Genomic DNA, 22978 nt, shown 5'->3' with positions numbered 1-22978 from the left:
ATCCCTTCTAAACGCCGAGAGGGAGGGCAGGGGAGGGAAGGATGCGAGGGAGGGAGGAAGGAGGGAAGAAGAGGGAGAGGAGTGTGTATAGATGAAGGTCTGTACATGAATTCTTCCGCATTCTCCTTAAGACTATTTCTTTTATGATCTAGCTGTGTCTTCTTAATATATTCAGCTTTAATCTTGTGTACTGAGTCCTGTGAACCTTTCAGGTGAATCTTCAAATGTAAGGGATTTTGTGGAGACCTTTGACACAGGTACTTTTTGTAAACATGTTACACATCAATTTCGTGAACACTATAATAGCATTGTGTGTTGAGTATGTTTTATCACAGAATTGTTGAATGACTTGCATTTGGCACCTGTACTGATGAGATAAATAAAACTCTTCTTTACAATGTGTGTTTCAGTAACTTGGAAACAAACATTTTACATGATAAGAAACTCTGGGATGAAATCAGGAAGGGAGCAAATACACAGAGTAGAAACAATGATGCACTTTTAAATCAAAGGAAGGACAACTGTCATTGTTCCTTCAGCCTTGGGACACAATTATTCTTTGTTCTGAGAACTGTGAGAAATAATCTAAGAAGCCATGCAAAGATCTGCTGCCAAAACACAAAAATAGCAGTAGAAAGATAAAATGGAAAGACATAGAGAAGGGCCATGTTATTAATGAATTCCATCTTTCAAAACTGCAAAAACATTACCTGTGTAGCAACACTGGTGTACTTTTTCAGCTTTTCCTTTTAACTGTAGGGTAGCCATTGAATGAGAAAAAAAGAAGGGAAAAATTCCACATGTATATTTTAAATTTGAATTGAAAGCAAAAGAAGAAAGCAGAGTATTCAGAGATCATCATATTCAATACATATGTTTCTACCATGTGACTGAATTAAAATGTAAGTTCAATAAATGATATCCCAAAGAGATACTGTAACATAATAAAAAGCATCAGAAAACAATAATTCCATGTACATGTTTTTAAACAATGGGACTTACTTGAGAATACATAAACTGCGATGTTGTGACAGTTAAACACATTTTATGTTATTTCTCAGAGTGTTTCCAGAAAATGAGTAATCATTTAAGAGAGAGAGATTTAATCTATTGAGACTGGGACTCCAAATTCTGTTCCCTTTAACCAAGATTCCTGTGACATACATGCATTCTTGGTGTCTGTTCCCCTTGGTTTTTAACCTTCCCAGCAACTTCTTTTTTTTCTGTGTAAACTAAGGGACTTCTTATCCTAATAGAAGTTAAAAGAGTAGCCTTAAAGGGAAATGGGGTTTGAAATGGCAATAATACAGAATTGGAAGAAGGAAGACAATGAGAATGATGAATAGTTTGAAAAATACAGATTTTAAAAAATCATAAGTATAAAGTAATTGTCATGGTATCCCTATGAACATCATCTGTTGTTAAAATAGAAGTGATTTGAAGGCTGGACACTTTGGCACACACCTTTAATCTCAGCACTATGGAGGCAGAGGCAAAGGATCTCTGTGACTTCAAGGTCAGCCTAAATTAAATAATGAGTTTTAGGACACCCAGGGATACATACTGAGACCATGTCTCAAAAAAAAGCTGATTTTGATATGGCTTTGTTACTGTTGTTGTTGTTTTGTTTTGTTTTGGGTCAAACATATTGTGTGTTGATCTCAGATTAGATAGTCTAAATATGAAGTGGCAGCATTCAATTTTCAGTTCTTATTTTTGAGCTGTATTAATTTGTGGTTCAGAGGTTAGCCATAAAATTGAAGAACATTTATAGAGAAAATTTGGTGAACTCATCCTATCTTTCCTTTTTAGTATCACCTCAATTTCCAATTCTCTTGACTTTTCTGAACAATGTCTTCTGGATTTTTAGAAAGTAATGTTACAGGTTTTCTGTCAGAGTTCTAGCTATACAGTGTGGGGCCATCTTCAATATACCATGAGGCTGTAAGATGGAAGACTGACCCTTTCACTCTTTCTAATTTCTTGTCTTCTCCAGTCCCCACTTGTTTTATTTATTCTTCTATGTCTCCAAGTCACAATTTTGGATTACTTGCCAACTTTTAAATTATTTCCTCTGTTGGAATTAAACAAATTATCCAAATTCTAAAGCTCAATATAATTTCCCATAATACAACTTTAAGTGAACTTTATAAACAAGTTTAAGGTTTCTATGCATTTTTTCTAATAGACTGTTATAATAAAACAATTTAAACAACCTAATTGATAAAGATGAACCTATCAAAGATACACTTTCTATGAGTAGTGAGAGTGAAGCAGTTCATTTTATGACCTTGCAAAGCTGGGTGTCAGCCTAGAATGGCAGGCATACTGATTGAGGCAGAGAACAATTCTTAATAACCTTGAACTCCTTTCTACTTCTATTCTTTTCATGTTATTGGAGTAATCATGGGGGTATATTCTTATCTTTCTCTCTGTTGATTGTATTTGACATTTTCTCTACAAAAACTGTGTGTGGGTATATCTCTATATCTTACATCCTATTTATTTGAAAAAGTATCAGATTCATGACCTTGTATGCAAGTTTGGCTGTTAGTAATTTTCCACTTTAAATTTTTAATTTGTGTAGGGGATAGGTTACCAAGGCTGGGATAAACAGACCTAGCCAAACTAGCAGACATTAATGGGAAATATGTAGTTTCTATTCATTTCTAGCTGGACCTAAGATAGTTCAAGAAACCTTGGGAAATGAGCCATCAGTTATTATTTCTAATAATTACCTTTTTCAATTAAGTACACTTTTCTATTTAGGAATGACAATAAAGAAAATGTATAACTAGGCCCAATTTTATTAGTGAGCCAAAGCTGTATAATAAATTAGTGCAAAGACTCAAGAACTTGCATAGAATCATCGATAAATTTATTGGTGATTATGAATGAGGCAAGGAAAGGAAGCAAACAGAAAATAAGAGCAAAGCAGGGCAAGAGGAAAGGTAGATGATACAAGGGTTTTTTTTCTAAAGTTTTATATAAATGGTTTTTAAAGAAGTGGACCATATATGGTACAAGGCCTAAAATTCAATTTGGAAAACTATATACTATCAAAAACTTGCAAATCAAAAAATCACTTGCAAAAGAGATAGCTTTTTAATTTCTTGTAGTTAGGTGTTCTAGTACCTTGTTTAAAATATCAATTTCATAGGGTCTGGAGAGATGGCTCAGCAGTTTAGATCACTCAATGCTCTGCACTTGCAGAGTCCCCATATGGTGATTCTCAACTATCTATAACTCCAGTTTCAGGAGTTACGGTACCAGGGACTAGGGTATTATGATAGGCATAACCATGCTTTTATTTGGAGCAATGTGAGCTTTGGGACTTCTGATTAGAAAAGCAGTTCAACATGTTATGTGGGGCTTAATGAGACAAATTAGTAGGACTATGGAAGGCAGTGGTGCTGAGGGTGGTTTGAACTGTGAGGGACTGGCTCAAGAGGTTTCAGCAAAGAAGAATATTAGTATGTGATCTGGAAACCATCATTGTGATATTTTGGTGAAGAACGTGGCTCTTTTCTGTCCTTGTCACAATATCTGCCTGAGGCTAAATTGAAGAGTTCTGGATTAACAGCTTTGGCAGAGGACATTTCAAAACAGCCTAACATCGACTGTGTCATGTGGTTATTAATGACCAGTCTTATCAGATGGTCATTAATCTGATAATGAAAAGGAGCAAGGTGAGCAAGGAAAAATAGAACATGTACAGTTTGAGGAGAAAGGGGGCATCAGGAAATTTATTGGAACTCAATCCTGTGTTCTAGGCAATTAAAAGATGAAAAAAAAAAGCCTGATGCTAGAAGGAATACATGGAGTGATGACATCAGGGCAAGACCCCACCCAGCTAATCTTCCAAATTGTGAAAAGGAATTGAAGAAAAGATTAGGGCCTAGTGTGGTGACACATACCTTTAATGCCAGCACTGGGGAGGCAGAGGCAGACTGATTTCAGAGTTCAAGGCCAGCCTGGTCTACAGAGCAAGTTTTAGGACAGCCAAGCTTACTCAGTGAAGGACATCAAAAACAGAAGGCTGGTGAAAATGTATTTGAATGAGGGGACCATGTTCCAGCCCCAGCAAAAAGCAGAACTTGGCAGCTTTGGCCACGTGGATACAAGAAAGGGGTTCTAGAATCTCCCTCTGTGACTCAGAAAAGCCACTGAGGTCAGATATGTGTCAGGGGTGTCCCTGCATGGAGGTGCAGAGAAGCCATTTCTTGAAGCTAAAAAGGTGAAGCCTGGGTTGCCTTGGAGTCCCTAAGATGTTGGAGATGTCAGAGCTGTGGAATACCTGCTGAGGAAAGTTGCTAACAGGGAGTGGAACTAGCTCAAGAGAAAGAAGTGTGTTGCAGTCAGCAAAGCTGAAAGGAGTTGGACATCTGAAGAATACTTTGACATCAAACATGAAGATGCAGAGGTTGGAGTTTTCCCAGCTGACTTTCGGTCTTGTTTTGGTCCAAGTATACTCCCTTTCCTCCCTTTTGGAATGGTAATGTATATTCAATGCCATTGTATGTTGGAAGTATATGATCTTCTTTTTTACTTTTATTTTACCACGGTTATAGATAAGAGATTACAATTAGTTTCAGAAGAGACTTTGAACTTTTAAACAGGGTTGAGATTGTCAAAGTCTACAGGGACTTTTGAAGTTAGACTAAATGATATGGCTGCAAGCCTATAGGGGCAGGGAGTGCAGTGTGACTGTTAGAATGAAAATGGTCACCATAGAATCATAGGGAGTGGCATAATTGGAGGTGTGGCCTTGCTGGAGGAAGTGTGTTACAAAGGATGGGTTTTGAGGTTTCAGATGCCCAGTCAGGCCCAGAGTCTCACTCTCTTCATGCTGCCTAATGATGCAGATGTAGAACTTTCAGCTACCTCTCCAGCACCATGTCAGCCTATGTGCTGCCATGCTTCTCATCATGACCATAATGCACTAGAACTCTGAAATTTATGCCAGCCCTTTTTAAAAAAGGAAGAAAATAAAATTATTACATTTTAAAAAGAAAAATTAAGTCACAAATGGCAAAGATAATTGCTGTGGGATGTTCTGTATGTTAAATGTGTTGCTCTGATTGGTTAATAAATAAAACACTGATTGGCCAGTAGCCAGGCAGGAAGGATAGGCAGGACAAGCAGAGAAGAGAATTCTGGGAAGTGGAAGGCTGAGGCAGAGAGATGCTGCCAGCCGCCGCTATGACAAGCGAGATGTAAAGTACTGGTAAGCCACGAGCCACGTGGCAACTTATAGACTAATAGATATGGGTTAATTTAAGATATAAGAACTAGATAACAAGAAGTCTGCTGCGGCCATACAGTTTGTAAGCAATATAAGTCTCTGTGTGTTTATTGGTTGGGTCTAAGCGGCTGCGGGACTGGCGGGTGAGAGAGATTTGTCCTGACAGTGGACCAGGCAGGAACAAGAAAGTATGTTAATGTGTTGCTCTGATTGGTTAATAAATAAAACACAGATTGGCCAGTAGCAAGGCAGGAAGTAAGAAGGCTGAGTCAGGAGATGCTGCCAGCCGCTGCCATGAGTACCAACATGTAAGATAGTGTTAAGCCACAAGCCATGTGGCAAGGTATAGATTTATAGAAATGGGTTAATTTAAGATATAAGAACAGTTAGCAAGAAGCCTGCCACGGCCATACAGTTTGTAAGCAATATAAGTCTCTGTGTGTTTACTTGGTTGGGTCTGAGCGGCTGCGAGGCTGGCGGGTGAAAGAGATTTGTCCTGACTGTGGACCAGGCAGGAAAACTCTAGCTACAGATAATTAAGACAATTTTTGTACACATTGATTTTATTGTTCAGTAAATATGTATATTAATATACTTTAGTTCATATCTTTAAAAAATTTTATTAAAATTTTTCATTCATTATATTTTGATCATATTCATTCCCTTCCCTCAACAACTCTCAGATCCTCTCCACCACTGTAGTTATTCAACTTCATGGTATTTCTTTCTTTTTCTCTCTTCTAGAAATATTTATTATATTTTATGTGTATGAGTGTTTTGATTGAATGTATGTATGTGCATACCTGATACCCATAGAGCTCAGAAGAGGATATCAGATCTCCTGTAATTGGAGTTACAGATAGTTGTGAGCTGCTGTCTGAGTGCTGGAAACTGAACCCAGGTCTTGTACCAAGTCATCTCTCCATGTATCTTTAAGAGAAATACAACAAAGTAAAAACTCATTACAAAAGAACAACAAAAGTCTTTCTACTGTTATGGAAAAATAGAGTCTTCTTTTGTTTTATGCACAAGATAGCATTAGAGTGAGATGATAAGGAAAGAAAAATGAATGACAATAAGGGCCTTAACAAAGTTGTTCTAGTAAGAAGAAGAGGGCACAATTTGATTTTGTCTGTATTCTGAAACATGTTCCCAGGTACCCATAGGCAAGAGAAAGCAACCAATTGTTTAGCACAAATGAATTATTATTTAATTTAATAATTTCTCTTAAATGCAAATAAATGAAAGGAATTAGCTCTTACACTAGTGTCTTCTGGTTTTCTACTGCTGTGATAAAAACTATGAATGAAAGAAACTTGGGGAGGAAAAGGTTTATTTCAGCTTTTACAGCTTATAGTCCATCATAACAGGAAGTCAGGTCAGGAACTGAAGGCAGGAACCTAGAGGTAGGAACTGAAACAGAGGTCACGGAAGGTTTCTTAGTTAGGGTTTTATTGCTGTGAAGAGATACCATGACCTCACAACTCTTATAAAAAAACATTTAATTGGGATGGCTTACAGTTTCAGAGGTTTAGTCCATTATCATCATGGCAATACATGGTGGCATACAGGCAGACATAGTGCTGGAGAAGGAGCTAAGAGTTCTACATCTTGACCCTCAGGCAACAGGAAGTAAAAAGTGCCCACATTGGGCATAGCTTGAGCATAGGAGACCTCAAAGCCCACCTGCACAGTGACACACTTCCTCCAACCATGCCATACCTACTCCAACAAAGCCACGTCTCCTAAGAGTTCTACTCCCTATGGGGGCCATTTTCTTTCAAACCACCAGAGAGGGACTCTACTTACTGGCTTGCTCTCCCTGGCTTGCTCAGATTGTTTCCTTGTACCCTCTAAGACCTGCCCAAGGATAGTACCAGCCCACAGTAGGCTGGGAACACCCACATCAGTCATTCAACACAGACTTGCCTACAGGCCAATCTTATAGAGGCATTTTCTTGGTTGTGGTTCCTTCTTCTTAGATTACTCTAGCTTCTTTCATGTTGACAACAAAACAAAACAAACAAACAAACAAAAACTAACCAGAACAGCTGTTTTGAGTTCCTGCCCTGGCTTCCCTCAATGATGGACTGTAACATTCAAGATGAAATAAACACTTCCCTACCCAAGTTACTTTTGGTTATGGTATTTGTCACAGCAATAACAAAAAAAGCAAACTAAGTGACAAAATATTTGGCACTGTAGGTTGTAGAACACTTTCAGAGTTAAACATGTTTTGATTTTGTAATTGACAATGTTGAGAATACTGCTTCACACAATATACCATACAAAATAGGGGACAGGGGGCGTTTTTAAGGGCCATTTCAGAAATTGTTAGAAATTCTGCCCTAATCCCAAGGCAAAATTCATTTAACAATTGTTTTTTAATGAAACTCAAAAAGCATCTCAATTAGCAATTTTAAAAACCAAAGATGTATTAAATACTTGCATGATGAATAATGATGTTAGAAAAGCATTGAAAGTTTTTGTTTTCTATAATTAAAACACTGTTGGATCACATCTGTTGTCCCTACAGAGGGGATCAGCAATGTTTTATATACTATCTAGTATCTTTCCTGAAATGCTAAACCTCTAGCCTATAACAGCTTCAAGGTAGTGTAAAACAATAGGGTTGCCTTTTCAATTTTAGCTCTAAAGTCTATAAAAGTGAGAAATTCCCTTTATTTTAATATTGTTTTTTATCTTCTGGCTGGAATTATTAGAGGATATTTATTCTGTAATCATATGAATGTATTCTTATAGTATCCAATATCAGTAAACCACTGTAAAATAGAAGAATTTAAATGTAGCAGAACTTTTTTAACTGATCTTTTTTTTTTTTTTTCTTAACTGTTGTGGAACAATTAATAACATTTGAATATTGAAACATATTAACTTTAAATACTTGAGCAGTAATATTCAAGCCTACATCTGATCATTCCAGTTAAGTGTTCTGTTCTAAGAATGGTTGTATTTGTTTGAAAACTTGGTCCCCAGTTGGTGGAACTGTTTGGGAAGTATTAGGAGGTGTGGCTGTGTTTGAGGGAATGTGCTGTTAGGGACAGAATTTGGGGTTTTAAAAGATCATGGCACTCCCAGTTAGGTCTTTCTCTGCTTGTGAAGCAGATGTAAGTTATCAGCTACTGCTCCAGCACAATGCCTTCCTGCCTGCTGCCATGCTCCCTGTCATGATGGTCATGACTGACTTAGGAAACTGTAAGCCCATATTAAATACTTTCTTCTATAAGTTGCCTTGGTCATGGTGTTTTGTCAAAGGCAATAGAAAATTAAAACAAGGTATCTTGACAAGGTTGAGTCTTCATACTCAAAACATGGTATATCCTTCCATTTAGTTAGTTCTCAGTGAGTTTCTCTTAGCAGTGTTTTGTAGATTATAATAGAGATTTTGCAGTTTTTCTTATATGAAATTTTTTAAGTTTTCATATTACTATAAATACAATTATTTTTAAATTTTATTTTCTAATATTTAATGTTATTTATTTTCTTTATTTGTGAGTTTCTCTAAATGTCATACAGATATTGATTTTTAATTTTGTTGTATTTTGGGCACATAGTCTGTATAATTTCATTTCTTTTATATTTATTAATTCTAGTTTTGTGGTCCGTAATATGATCTATCTTGCCTCATGGATATCTGTCATGTCTTTTTTTTTCAGAAGTTGCAAAAGAAATATAAGGATCATATCCTGCTTTCTTACAGTTTTTCAATCACTTGAAATTAAAAATCTAAGCTTGTTGGGCTTAAGAGATGGGAGTTGAGTGATTACCGTTTTTTCAGAAAACTTTAGTTGAGTTCTCAGAACCAGTGTTGAGGGTCTTATGACCACCTGTAACTCCAGTTCCAGGGCCTCAGTGCTCTCTTTTGGCCTTGAGTGACACCTGTACACACATGGTATACACACATCTAGACACGCACACACACACACACACACACACACACACACACACACACACACACACATACACACACACATATTTGATTAGAAAGTATATAAGCATGTAGAACAATATGACAAAATTAGCAAAAGCTAAAATTTCATTGTCAGTATGGATTAAGCACAGAAATGATTTTAAAAGTCCTAGAGGAAAACATAAATCACTGTAAAGACATAATTAGTGTTTATATCTCTCCTTTGTTTTTATAAGAAATGTTGAAGAAATCTATAAAATATGTTCTGGTTGTAAGCCACTTGATTGGTACTCAGCAAAATAATCAGCCTTTACTTTGGCTGGAGTGACACCAAAAAGAACTTACAAAATGAGTGTCCTTTTGGCTAACCCAAAATAGTGATATCCTAACAGCATGAAATTGTGAGACAGGTACAAGATCATGAGGAAGTACAGATGTTTTATGACCTTGAACAACAACAAATCTCCACATACATAATTTTGCTACTCTTACTCATGTGCATAAGGAGATTATGAACTGTGACAGAAATACAATTTTCATTCCATGCCCATATGTGAGGGTCATAAAGTCAAGTACAAGGTTTAAATAAGAGTGTCCCTAGAGAGGCTCCCATATTTGAATACTTTCTACATATTTGGTGGCACAGTTTGGGGAGGGTTACAAGGTTCAGGCTTACTAAAGAAAGTATGTCACTAGGTGCTTGGAATAATCCTTCTGTACACTGTGAACGTGTATTGTTCTCATTGTTAATAAAAAGTTGATAGCTGATGTTGTTTGTTTTTGCTCTTTTGGGGGGCCTATCACCCAGCTCCCAAATAATTCACACACAGAGGCTTATTCTTAATTATAAATACCTGGCCTTAGAGTGGCTTGTTTCTTGCCAAGCTTTTCTTAACTTTAAATTATCCCATCTAACATTTGCCTCTGGGCTTTTTCCTTTTCTTACTTCTGTAATCTTACTTTCACTCCTACTCTATGGCTGGCTAGGTGACTGGCCCCTTGCATCCTCCTCTCCTTGTTTTCTTGGTCGTTCTTCCTTCCCACACAGATTTCTCCTTCTATTTATCCTCTCTGCCTGCCAGCCCCACTTGTCCTTTCTCCTGCCTAGCTATTGGCCATTCAGTTCTTTATTAGACCATCAGGTGTTTTAGACAGGCATAGTAACACAGCTTCATGGAGTTAAAGAAATGCAACATAAAAGAATGCAACACGTCTTTGCATCGTTAAACAACTGTTCCACAGCATAAATAAATATAACACATCTTCAACTAATATTCTACAAGACTCTATGGAAATCTGCATATTATTATTAGTTCAAAAACACAGACAAAATATGTCATCGCTATCAAGGCAGTGTGAAGCTAATGGCATAACCATCTAGGTGGGTGACACAACCATCCAGGGAAGTGTGGTTTAGCACAATAACAAAACTAAACAAAAATAGATTTTTTTTTTACTGCAGAGTTAAATTTTGACAAAGTAGAAGGTATATGAAAGAATACATAGCTATTGTAGTTTGAATGAGGATGACCCCCATAGGTTTATATATTCTCATGATTTGTCCCCAGTTGGTAGAACTGTTTGGGAAGGATTATGAGGTGTGGCCTTGTTGGAATAGCTGTGGCCTTTTTGAAAGAAGTGTGTTACTAAGGGTGGGCTTTGGGATTTCAAAAGCCCATGCCAGGCCCAGCTCCCCCAACTCCCCTTCCTGCTGCCTGCCAATCAGGATGGAAATTTCAGCTACTGCTCCAACACCATGCTTCTCTGCTTCCTTCCATGATGATCATGGATTAATCCTCTAAAACTGTAAGTAAGGCTCCAGTAAAGGTTTCATTTATAATAGTTGCTTTGGCTATGGTGTCTCTTCAAAGAAATGAAATAATAATTATGACAATAAGGACTAGCTTATTGTGAAATTAAGTATATAACTGAATAAAGCATGTTGGGCAATTAGGGTTTAACTTAAGAGACTTAGACATCTGTATACTTCTTTGGAAATTTCCAAGATGTTTCTGGAATTCTTCATTGCTTTCTTGTTTTAGTCTTGATTTGTAGCTCTGTGTATTTCTGCAATAATGACTAAAAAACTATGAATAAAATCTAGAACTCTTTCCTAATTCCAAATGGTATTTAATTTGTTTAATAAGTAAAATCCAACTTATCTAGAGAGATAGAGAGAGGGAGGGGAATATTTTACAAACACAGTTAGTAACAAGGTGTGTGTGTGTGTGTGTGTGTGTGTGTGTGTGTGTGTGTGTTAAGAATATGCATTTCTAATGATGTAACAGAACAAGATTAGAAGATTTGTTTGTTTTAAAGAAGTTTTCATTTGTTTTGTTAAAGTGAGTAGGAAGAAAAAATATTGAGATAAGTTCTCTTTATGTAGTCTTGGCTGGCCTTAAACTCACAGAGGTCTGGCTGCCTCTTCTTTCTACATCCTTATGTTATACAGGTCTTGTGCAGATCGAACATCTACAGTGTGTTTGTGATTGCAGTAGTCATACCACATCCAGAAGATACAGTTTCAGAGCACTTCTCTCCATCTTCCATCTCTTAAAACCTTTCTGGCTTTCTTCAATGAGGTTCCCTGGATCCTAAATGCCTCCTAAACATTTATGTTTATGCCTATAGACTATTGCTGTTGTCAGACTGTGTCAGAAAAGTTTCTTTTGGCATAGGGCAAGGGCTAACACACTCACAACTGGTAAAAATGCTGAAAAGAAGTGACCGTGGAGTGCTTGGGTCTAAATGGAACATCCACATTACTCCCCGGAAAGCCCCAGGAATATATGTGAGCAGATCTGTAACTTAATCATATTTTTGTTTTTAAAACAATTGCAAAAGTTGGGCAAGACAGGTTGGATCTGGGAGAAACTAAAGATGAGGAAAAGAATTGGAAGGCCATGTGTCAAGTCCTGTATCATTTGTTCAGTCTCTGCATATTGGGAAAGTGCAGGGCTTATCACAAGTCCTTACTTGAGTAGTTTGTCAGGCTGGATCATCTCAGCTAGCCATCTCGAAATTGTCCTGACCAGTTTGTAGTCCAAAGTCGATCTTTCTGTGGTGTTAATCAGCTTAATGACTTTTTCATAGTCCATGTGGAATCATCTTTGTGGGGGCTGTCATCCTTTTGAAGATTTCAAAGTTGCTGTTAGGTTTGGTCATGGTTCCCAATTTTTTTTTTTTTTTTTGCCTTCTCTGTGGTTTGGAGCAATCACAGTCTGATAAATGTCTGTCTCTAGGAACCATGAATGTTCTTCCTTAGAAGAGAAAATCTTCACAGCAATTTCTCCCCACCAATTCTCTTGCTAAACTTTTCCAAACTGACCTTTGGCAATGCTTTCTTTAACATGATGGTCCTGGCAATTCTTCTCTGAATAAGCAGCAGTAAACCCTTTGTTCCAGGTGGCACCATCACCAACACGATGAGAAGCAGCAAGCAACTCAGAGCAGCAGCTGCCTCCATAGTCCCACCACCATTTGTGGCTCGGTCCCAGCTGAAGCTTCTCCTTAGCAAGCCTCCTAGGCTGGCCTCAAACTCGGGATCCTCCTGCCTCTGCCTCCTTCAGTAAATCCAACCAGTGTGCCACCACAACCGGCAATGTGTAGCTTGGGCCTGAGCTGGGGCCCACAAGGCCACAGGCAAGTAGCTTTTTCACGAATTCGTGCCACAAGCAGAGAAGAGAATTCTGGGAACAGGAAGGCTGAGTCAAGAGACACTGCCAGCAGACGCCATTAGAACCAACATGTAAAATACTGGCCCTGGAGAGAAAACTCCAGCTTAAAAAAAAAAAAAACCCAGAAAAGGGGAAGTGCTGTGGGAGGTCTTGTATGTTGTGAATAAATAAAACTCTGATCGGCCAGTAGCCAGGCAGGAAGAATAGGGTAGGCGGGACAAGGAGGAGAAAAATTCTGGGAGGTGGAAGGCTGAGGCAGAGAGATGCTGCCAGCTGCCGCTATGACAAGTGAGATGTAAGGTACCGGTAAGCTACGAGCCATGTGACAACTTATAGACTAATAGAAATGGGTTAATTTAAGATATAAGAACAGATAGCAAGAAGCCTGCTACGGCCATAGAGTTTATAAGTAATATAAGTCTCTGTATGTTTACTTGATAGGGTCTGAGCGGCTTTGGGACTGGCGGGTGAGAGAGATTTGTCCTGACCGTGGGCCAGGCAGAACCAGGAAAACTCTAGCTACAGCCATATTATAGCTCAGGTGGTTGAGATTAGTCAAAAGGAAAAAGAAAACAATATGGACACATATAGGAGATAAAAATGAATCAAATACAAAGGCTTCAGAAAAGAGCATCTTTAAGTGATTTACCAATTCAAATACGTGTACTCATGGTGGTTTCACTAACAAGGAAAGGAAATTCAAGAAAAAAAGATTTGGGGAGAAAAATTAACCTTTGTTTTTTATAGCTTACAGAAAAATAATTCACTACTTAGTTGAATCTATAGATTTTTAAAATCAGTAGAGAATTTAGAGCCAGGTATATGATTTACAAGTAATTGACACTGACATCAATCAAGCAGAAGATTGGATCTACACGTTTTATATGTCTGAGACTAGAATATTGGAGGTTGCTCCTTGGAGTCTTCTGAGTACAAGAATATGGAATAATGTAATATGGGGTGATGGTGAAACAGATATTACATCTACAACACCAACTCTAAAATTTACTTTTGAATCTGCCTCATTTATTAAGCAAGAAGTAAATCAGGGGAAAGTAATTTGAGGAAAATTAAGCTGACTACAAATTATTCATGACATTTTGAGTTTAAACAAGGCAGTCCCAAGGAGTCTCCTAAAAGGAACTCCACTCTCACTTCTGGTCTCCAAAAATGTAACGCAATTAATTTTTGCTTCATTTGAGTTTTTAAATATGTTTTTGAACTTTTTATGTGTATGTGTGTGCCTACATTAGTTTATTGTGTAGCAAGAATTCAAAGAAGTCAGAGGGCACCAGATCTCCTGTGGTTGGAGTTGAAAGTAGGGTAGTTTTGAATCTCCTGATGTAGGTGCTCCAAACTGGGTCTTCGGCACGAGCAGAAGGTGGTCTTCAATAAATTTGTGTTCTAAAACAGCAAGTTTGTATTATGGCTTGTCATAGCAGCCATAGAAAACAAACACCCACATTATTGAAAGACGAGAGAGAGAGAGAGAGAGAGAGAGAGAGAGAGAGAGAGAGAGAGAGAGACAGAGAGAGACAGAGAGAAAGAGACAGAGAGAGACAGAGAGACAAAGAAACAGAGACAGACAGAGAGACAGAGACAGAGAATCTGCAAATATTCCAACTCTGTGGTCCTTAAATACAGATATTGTATTTTGTGTATCTTCTTTTTTAAGAAAATATTTATTTATTTTATGTGCATGTGTGAGTGCCTGTATCTATGTAGGTGTACCAAGTGTGTGCCTGGTGCCAGTGGAGGCCATAAGAGGGTGTCAGATACCCTGGAACTGGAATTATAGGCAAATGTAAACCACTGTGTGGGTTCTGAGAATTGAACCTGGGTCCTATTCATGAGCAGCAAGTGCTCATAACCTCTGAGCCATCTCTCCAGCCCAGTGTGCATTTTGTTTATTTTTGTCTGTTTAATACTTTTCTTTTCTTCTGTAAACAACATCTCAGGGCTGGAGAGATGGCTCAGTGATTAAAAAGATTGAATATTCTTCTGACCTGGGTTAGATTTCCAGCACCCACGCAGCAGGTTACAACTGTCTGTCACTCCAGTTTCAGGAGATCTGGAGCTCTCTTGTGACCTCTATTGACACTGCATACATGGGTGTACATAGACATTCATGCAGGCAAAACAGCAATACACATAAACTACAACTTAAAAATTTAAAAACAAAACTCAAGTGCCCTGTCATTTTTCAGATCTGAGGGTCAGAGGCAGTCTGGAAACATTTCTTCCTATCTTATATTTTCAATCAGAAATTTTTTCTTTGCTTTTTTCCATGTGTGTATGTGTATGTGTGTGTGTGTGTGTGTGTGTGTGTGTGTGTGTGTGTGTGCGCGCGCGCGCATGCGCGTGTGTGCAGGATCCTATTTACATATTATCTGTATATTTTCTGTCCAGAATCAGTTATGATATTCTACCCAATCAAACACTTCAGCTGGTGCTTTAAAAATTTGAACTGAGGGCAGAGAAACATCTTCTATCTGGCCCAACATGATAGTTTGAACCCAGTGTTGGTCAGAGGCTGTGATTCCAAGCCTGTAGTATGTGACTTTGGGAGGTTCTGAAAGAGTGACCCTGTCTGAGAGAGGAAAGATTGAGAGCCTGAGATGGAATTTCAAACATTCTACTTTTTGGTGTTATTTATTCTCATGGCTAACAACAGACTTACCCTTTCACAATTTGGGTTACACAATAACTTTGTCATTTTGCTTAAGCTATTTCAATTTAGTATTTGTTACTTCCACCAAAATAACCATTAAGGGAAAAAAGAAGAATATGCCAGCAATCAAATTAAAAGTGAAATCTCCCACATACCTACCTCTATTAGATGTGTAAAAATCACCCTTTTGACTCACTGTATTTTTAAAGCACCTTCTTTACAGGGAATGTTTTAGTAGCAAAAGGAATAGAAACAAGGTTACAGTTTCAGCCACTTAAAGATTCATTCTGCAAAACTTGCCAGCATACCTTTCATCAATAAGCACTTCCTACAATGCCCAATCCCCCTAAGTCTTTTTTTTTTATTTTTTATTTTTTTTACAAATGCAAAGTAGAAAGGAGCTCAGGAGAGTCTACTTTGTAAAATACCCAAATGAAAGAACCACAAATCTAATGAGAGGAATTTCGTTATATTTAGATCTTTAGTGACAATGACCAGACTGCCCCATAAAATGTTCCAGTCACAACTGAAGTATTTATTGGGAAGGGCCTACTAGTGTGGCCCTAAATCCATCACTGACCAAAGTAAAAAAGGGGATGGGGGCAAATTAGCTTGGAATAAATCACTTCAAGCCACACCCAATTCACTTTGTGTTCACTGAGGTGTGCTTTTTTAATAGCTGATCTGAAAGCATGTGAGATGGATGCCACAGCTGACCAGAGTCTTAAACAGAAAAGCTCAGAACTTAAAAGTAAGCATGAATGCAGCATAGAATAATAATCACTTTAGGCTCCTTGAATTGCTAACCACCAGAAGGCTTCTAATTATGACAGGAAAGTCTACACAAAAACATGGCCTTGTATCCCATATCTAAGAGGGGCTTTTAGACCTCTAGTGTTCAAATTATAAAACAAACACCTAAAGACATTTTAAAAGTAGGTCTTATTTGACAAGTTGTGTTCTCATTTCCCGAGGCATTCGGATGGATTTTACCAACGTTAATTATTCAGAGCAGTGTGCTGTAGCACATACCTATAATACCAGCACTTGGGAGGCTGAGGTAGGCTCCTTATGAGGTAGAGGCCAGCCTGGGTGATATTCAGAGTATTTTTAAAAAGCCAGGGCATCAAAGCAAGACCCTGTCTCAAAAATAAGTAAGTAAATAAAATTTGTTTTAAAGAGAATGCAGATTGTTGGCCTCAAGTTGTTCAGAAGTAGTGCAAGTTTGACCCCAGGGAGAGGGCAATTCCCTGAGCTGTGACAACAGCCAAAGGTTGGTTGGCTAGTCATTAGTCCTGGACGGGGCTCACATACATATCTTCCTAGGAGGTCTGTAGATGAGAAATTTTCATTTCACTCTCTTGAAGAGGGCCGAGGAAAATGTGGAATGAGAATTAACAAAGGAAAAGAATTAATGGGGTGGCGTGCTGTGGGATAATGCTCTTGTACTGAAACTGACAATGTGGTTTGAGAAAGAGACCGGCTGCTCCGACAACTGTTTGATCCTGCTCCAAGCAAGGTTTGCTCGTGGGTGGATATGGGAACACACAGAGGGGCCAAAGGCAGTTTTCAGGCACTGAGAGTGAATAGCCTAAGGCGCTGCCCAGGCTCCACTCTTCCCTTTCCCGCCCTGCCGGCCCCGCCCCTTGCTTCCCACACCTCCTGGCCCCTCCCCTTCTTCCTTAACCGTGGCGGAGTCCTCCCCACAGCTGCCGACGGTTCGGTTCGCAGCAGCTGCTGACTCCTTTCTGCGGTCCTGGCCCGGCAGTAGCGGAAGGGCGCAGGCGCGGCTTGCGGCTCTCCTAGCGCCGAGTAGCGGAGCGGGACTCTCGGTGAGTGCGGCTGCAGTGCGGGACTCCTCCGAGAGAAGGTGGTTGCAGCCCGAGGTGGGCCAGTGTGTGTATGGAGGACTTTGACCCGGTTAAGGGAAACTCGTGCAGCTGGGTCGGTGGCGGCGCTGCCCGAGGTTTCTCGGCTCCTGCCGCGTGGGCAGAGGAGTGAGCGGTGGCGGGACTCGGCAAGGTGTGTGGGAGCGGCTGGATTAGAAGAAGGAAGAAGGGAGTGTAGACGCTGGAAGTCCGCACTTGGGCTTGGCCAGGCCGGGAAATTTGCTTGAGGGCCGAGAAGGGTGGCCCAGCTTCAAGTTCGGTCCCCCCTGCTTGGTGCCCCTGAGCGATGTTCCTGCTTACTCTCTACTCTCGCTCGGCTTTCTCGGGGTGCAGAGTTGCCAGGAATGTTTCCTGTCGCTGGGGAGAGGGTTGGGGAGAGGTGGGCTAAGGGCCTGGGCTGTTGTAATAGAGGGTGTGGCGTTCCTACGACTTTCCTTTCCTCCGGAATGTGCCACTCTTCTGATGCATTGTGCCTGGACATTTTTAACAAAGGCTATAACTGTTTTGTTGGCAGTGGCGGGTGACAGCGGGTGACGCGCGCGCGGGCACGCGCGCGCACACACACACCCCACACACACGTGGGGTGTGTGTGTGGGGTGTGTGTGTGTGTGTGTGTGTGTCTGTGTGTGTGTGTCTGTGTGTGTGTGTGTGTGTGCGCGCGCGCGCGCGCGCAGAAGTCAGTCACGTTGCCGCCCTAGGGGGTGGGGAATCTAAGAGGGCCTAGAGTTGGAGGAATGGAGAGACCTAGCAACTTTCCTGCGGAGGCCCCATTTCTTTTTCCTAGTCTGTTGATTTTGAGTAAGAATATCCCCCATAGGAATGTGCCTGGATATTGGTGTGTGTTCATGCTCTGGCTGCAGCCATTTTGTGTGTGTGTGTGTGTGTGTGTGTGTGTGTGTGTGTGTGATTTTGTTATTCATATATATTTTTAAGAGTTCCAATGGGAGAAAAACATAACTAATGCAATTTGAGAAGAAATAAGTGAATGAAAGTGAGAAGAGGTGGAGTGGCAAACCTTAGAGCTAGACGAATCCCTTTTGATAGTCACAGTATAAGGCCAGACTTTGAAAACTATGAAGGTGTACAAATCAGTAACTGAAATTTTAGCTAAAGTAGTGTTCATTGTTTCAATGAAGAGTGTATTCTTAGTGATATAGTGCTGCCAGATACTTAGGCAGACTCACTTTAGAAACTTTAAAAATGATGTTAAGAATATAAAACATTAGCAAAAGTCTTGGATAAAGATCTGTATGCTTTCATTTTAACTTTTTATGAACTTTTATGAAAGATGGTATATGTGGTCCCAAGCGCAGATGTTTATATTTTAACTCATTTGTTTTAACTTAATACAACATAATAAAATTAGTTTCCTCCTCCTCCACCCCTTTTTCTTGATTGTGAATTCTATTTTATAAACATTTACTCTCAGATCTGAAATGTTTAAACAGAATTTCTTCATGTTTTCTTGTTTTTTTTTTATTTATTCATTTCTTTACTCCAATTATTCAAAGGCCTTTGGTGATGATATTATCAATCTTGTGAGGGGGATGTTAGGGATTCCTTTTGCATTTTCCAAGAACCTAGTAAACTCCTATTTATCCTTCCAGACTCATTCTTATTAACTTAGTGCGAAAATTTGTCCGCTCCCTTAGAAGTAATCATGCTTTATCTGTTCGATAGCACTAGCCTTATTTTCTCTCTTGCTGTCCAAATAGCTGCCTTGCATGTGGGGAGTGCCCAATAAACTTATTGTTATTAATAAACTTGCATATTATTAAATGTTATTAGAAAGATAAATCATCCTGGATGGAGTTCATGGAGTAATAGAAGAAATTCTGAACTTTTATTTAATGTTTAAGCAACATTTTTGACTATGGATAAGGAGTGAGAACATACATACATTCTCATGTATTAGTGATAGTTTATCCACATAAAAGAGGTGTAAAAATCTGTAGGTGAAAAGGAAAATGAGAATCACAAAAACGCGCACTTTAAAAGAGAACTAAGCTAGTGAATAGTCAGTGTACACACTGGAATGTGTAATTTGTCATTCGCAGAAAGACATGAATAAGGTGCTGCTTGAATTTAGGAAATACTGAAAATGAACACAGCACACTAGGTACTATTTAGTAAAGGTTAACACACGAATAAAGAAAACTGCAACCTACATTATATTGTACTCCTGAGTCTTAAGGTGGTTTGAGCCTTTAGCTAATGGGACTTTTGTATACTGTACCCTTGATCAGCTTGGTCGGACTATTTCTGCTAGCTTGTTTTTGACATCTTTCTTAACTCCAACAATATTACTGACCTTCCAATTACCTCTACTCAGTTTCAGCAGTCCTTTCCTCAACTTTCATTTCCTGAATGGATTTATTCATTGCCAAGAGTATCCTAAGCAAATACTGGCTTTCAAAGAATGAATTTGTTCTTTTGTTTAAAAGTGACTCAGGATATGGCAACTTGATTGATCCAGAGTCTCTATGCCTGAAAAGCAGAGAACTTGTCCTAGTCATTAGTAACCCCTGTTTTTCTTCCCTTACTTAACTTCTCCCCTGTCCACCTAAATGTAAAGTTGTTTTTTTCATGTGACTTTTAAAATAATCACCCTCCCAAAAACAGCGCTTCACGTGTTTGATATTTTCTGATTCATGAACACATTTATTGAAAAAAAATTTGAAACCAAACTACTTTGATTACTTTATACCTTTCTCCCTTGAATTTTTCTCATCCAGACTTCCTCCTTGTGTTTCTGGTGTTTTCCTGTGTTTCTATAGCTGAACAACCGAGTGTGCTTAAAGCTGGGGTTGTCATATCATGTGTGGGTGGATAACCAAGGGAAGATACTTGTATTTAATAACCAAAGAGGTGCGCTCTCTCTCTCTCTCTCTCTCTCTCTCTCTCTCTCTCTCTCTCTCTCTCTCTCAACTTTTTTGGTTTATGTGCAGAGGATTGATAATTATATCCTTCAGTTGGTGAACTATTATTATTCTTAGGACTAGAAAGACATTGCAGGTATTTGGAATAATAGTTTTTAATTTGGCATATGTATAATACTCTGCTGTTAGGAAGCTCTTTCAACAAACATGTTTATATTTATTATCTTTCCTTCATATAAACACATTAAATTAATAATACGGATGTAGAAACTAAAACAACAACGAAACAAAGCAAAACCTTGGGAGATTTTTGAGGTCCACTCTGTTTCAGAAACACTTTTGAGTAATGGAAGTCAGGGCATGGAGACAGTGAAAATAAACTACTTTTGTGTGTAAATTATTGACAAAAGAAGTTAAGACAAACATTACAGTTTGAGGATTTTAAAGAGTTCAATACAATGGGAATGCACCAAAGACAGTTAAAAAGCCTGTTAGAGTGCAGGAGTGGCTGAAGGTGTAATGCACGAAGATATTAATGGAATAGAGTACTAGAGCAGGGAACCTGGAGCAGTGAGAATAGGCACACAGAGAGAAGAGAAAAGAATGACTTAAAACATAAATTTAAAAGTAGAGATGGATGAAGCTGACAGTATTCTTTTTGTGTGTTTTATTTAAGTGATGAATACTATTTCTCAGTAAATCTATTTGAGATTCTTATTTAATATCCAGGTAAAGTTTGTAGGTATATCTGAATAGAAAACTCTAGGAATAAATCAAATCATAAGTGCAGAGGTTATTAATTTTTTAATTAGTGTGTTCTATTTTTAGAGAAGTTTCAGGTTAACAGGGAAATTAAGTAGGAAATAGAGTTCTTATATGCCTCCTGTATTTCCTGTACTAGGATAACAAATATACAGTGGTACCATTGTTTCAACTGATTTTTACACTGACACATCATTATCACCTAAGGTGTATTGTTTACATAGGCTTTTCTCTTTGGGTTGAACATTCTATAGGTTTGGACAAAATTATAATCACTTGCATTCACCAATGTCATATCATACAGATAACTGAACTGCCCCACAAATCCTCTTTGCTTCATCTGTATAGTAGGCATTCTTGGGTTGCCAGCTCCCAAATCATGACACAGACACTTACTACGAATTATGAATGCTTGGCGCATTTACCTCATCTACATACTGTCCATCCTGCTTTCCTGCTTCCTCTGTGTCTAACTGGCTGCCCCCACTCAGTCCCCTGCTGGCCCTCCTTTTCTCTGTGCCCACCAGCCCCACCTATCCCTCCTGCCTAGCTATTGGCCATTCAGCTTTTTATTAGACCAATCAGGTACCTTAGGCAGGCAAGGTAAAACAGCAACACATCTTTACATAGTTAAACACATTCAGCGTCACAAAAGCTACACACCTTTACATAATTAAACAAATGCCACATAAACAAATACATCTTTGCATAGTTAAACAAATATTCTATTCCACAACACATCTGTTTATCACTTACCTCTCTAACCTCTAGTAACTATTGATCCTTCCACTATTCCCATACTTCCACTTTGTGCAAAATACTGTATACTTAGGATCATATAATATGTAGGTCCCCCCATTCCTTTCATTTAGAAATGTGCATTTAAACTTCCTACATGTCTTCCTATGGTTTGATTTTTTATTTATCTTAAGTGATGGGTAATAATACCTCACCTGGCTATGTCACAGTTTATCTATTTACCTCCTAAGAAACTATCTTTGTCACTTCTAAGTTTTAGCAATAGTAAATAAAGCTATTGTAAATATCAATATTCTGTAACCCCCCCCACTCTTCCCACACCATAACTTCCCAACTCCTTTGAGTAAATACCAAGGAGTATGAGAGCTGTATTCTATATTAAGCATAAGTTTGGTTTTGCTAGAAACTGACAATATACACAGTGACTGTACTACTTTTTTCAGTTGCACTGGTAGCAAATGAGAGGCCTGTTCTGCATTCTTAACAACATTTGGTAGTGTAAGTGTTCTCTATTTTGGCTATTTTAATAGCTGTATAGTGGTATTCCATTGTTGCTTTAAATTGAGCTTCCTAAAAACACATAATGTTGAGCATGTTTTCATAAGTTTGTTTTCCATCTGTATTTCTTCTTAACTGAGACATCTCTTCAGATCTTTTAGCTATTTTTAAACCAAGTACTTCTATATTTGGCACAATATAGACTTTAATATTTATTTTGTGAATATATTTTCTAATAATGTGTAGCTTTTCTTTTAATTTTCTTGACAGTATCTTTTGTAGAGCAGATGTTTTATGTTTTAATGAAGCCCAGTTTACTAATTGTTCATTTATGGATCATTATCATCATACCTGAAGTCATCTAGATTTCCTTTTATGTTATCTTCTAGGAGTTTTAATGTTTTATATTTTACACCTAACATTGTGGCCCATTTTAGGTTAACAATGCATTTAAAGTTAATTGTTCTGGGTATGAAGTCTGCATCTAGACTTTTTGTCTATTGCTCAAGTTGAACCCAGGGCTTCATGTATGTTAGGCAAACACTCTACCAACTGAACTACATGTATCAGCTCTATATTCATTTTATTTGAGACGGGATCTCATTGTAAAGACCTGACTGTCCTGGAACTTGTTTTGTAGACAGCGCTGACCTCAAACTCACAGAGA

The 22978-nt window shown here is 38.5% G+C and overlaps 1 protein-coding gene across 1 annotated transcript in view; it reads left to right on the top strand.

Moving 5' to 3' along the window:
• Nucleotides 1-17223: 17223 nt before the first annotated feature.
• The window catches only part of Prrg1 (proline rich and Gla domain 1), a 110670-nt gene continuing 104915 nt past the window's right edge, over nucleotides 17224-22978 (top strand). Inside the window, exon 1 of the mRNA XM_059250635.1 lies at nucleotides 17224-17356. The gene's annotated coding sequence lies outside the window, so the exon portion shown is untranslated. The remainder of the gene's footprint in view (nucleotides 17357-22978) is intronic.

Source organism: Peromyscus eremicus, chromosome X (assembly GCF_949786415.1).
Source record: "Peromyscus eremicus chromosome X, PerEre_H2_v1, whole genome shotgun sequence".
Lineage (NCBI taxonomy): Eukaryota > Metazoa > Chordata > Mammalia > Rodentia > Cricetidae > Peromyscus > Peromyscus eremicus.
The sequence above is the reverse complement of the archived record's forward strand: the minus strand, read 5'-3'. Positions and strand labels throughout refer to the sequence as shown.